The 671-nt window shown below is 40.7% G+C and overlaps 1 non-coding gene across 1 annotated transcript; it reads right to left on the bottom strand.

The window, feature by feature from the left end:
• Positions 1–351: 351 nt before the first annotated feature.
• On the bottom strand, positions 352–459 carry LOC130953981 (small nucleolar RNA R71). Its single transcript, XR_009076140.1, has one exon. It is a non-coding gene; the product is annotated as a small nucleolar RNA R71 (small nucleolar RNA).
• Between the last annotated feature and the right edge of the window lie 212 nt (positions 460–671).

Genomic DNA, 671 nt, shown 5'->3' with positions numbered 1-671 from the left:
TTTACTGCACCTACTCCCGACTTCTATGGGAGAAGCATCTCTATCCCTGCCATTGGAGCAAACAACTTTGAGCTTAAGCCTCAATTAGTTTCTCTAATGCAACAGAATTGCAAGTTCTATGGACTTCCATTGGAAGATCCTCATCAGTTTTTAGCTGAATTCTTGCAAATCTGTGACACTGTCAAGACTAATGGTGTTGACCCTGAGGTCTACAGACTTATGCTATTCCCTTTTGCTGTAAGAGACAGAGCTAGGATATGGTTGGACTTACAACCTAAAGGCAGCCTGAACTCTTGGGAAAAGCTAGTCAATGCCTTCTTGGCAAAGTTCTTTCCACCTCAAAAATTGAGTAAGCTTAGAGTGGAATTCCAAACCTTCAGACAGAAGGAAGGAGAATCCCTCTATGAAGCTTGGGAAAGATACAAAGAATTAATCAGAAAGTGTCCCTCTGACATGCTTTCTGAATGGAGCATCATAGGTATTTTCTATGATGGACTCTCTGAACTATCCAAGATGTCTTTGGATAGCTCTGCTGGAGGATCTCTTCATCTGAAGAAGACGCTTACAGAAGCTCAAGAACTAATTGAAATGGTTGCAAATAACCAATTCATGTACACTTCTGAAAGGAATCCTGTAAACAATGGGACAAATCAGAAGAAAGAAGTTCTTGA

Source organism: Arachis stenosperma, chromosome 9 (genome assembly GCF_014773155.1).
Source record: "Arachis stenosperma cultivar V10309 chromosome 9, arast.V10309.gnm1.PFL2, whole genome shotgun sequence".
In the NCBI taxonomy this organism is placed as follows: Eukaryota; Viridiplantae; Streptophyta; class Magnoliopsida; order Fabales; family Fabaceae; genus Arachis; species Arachis stenosperma.
This window is presented reverse-complemented; position numbering and strand designations above follow the sequence as displayed.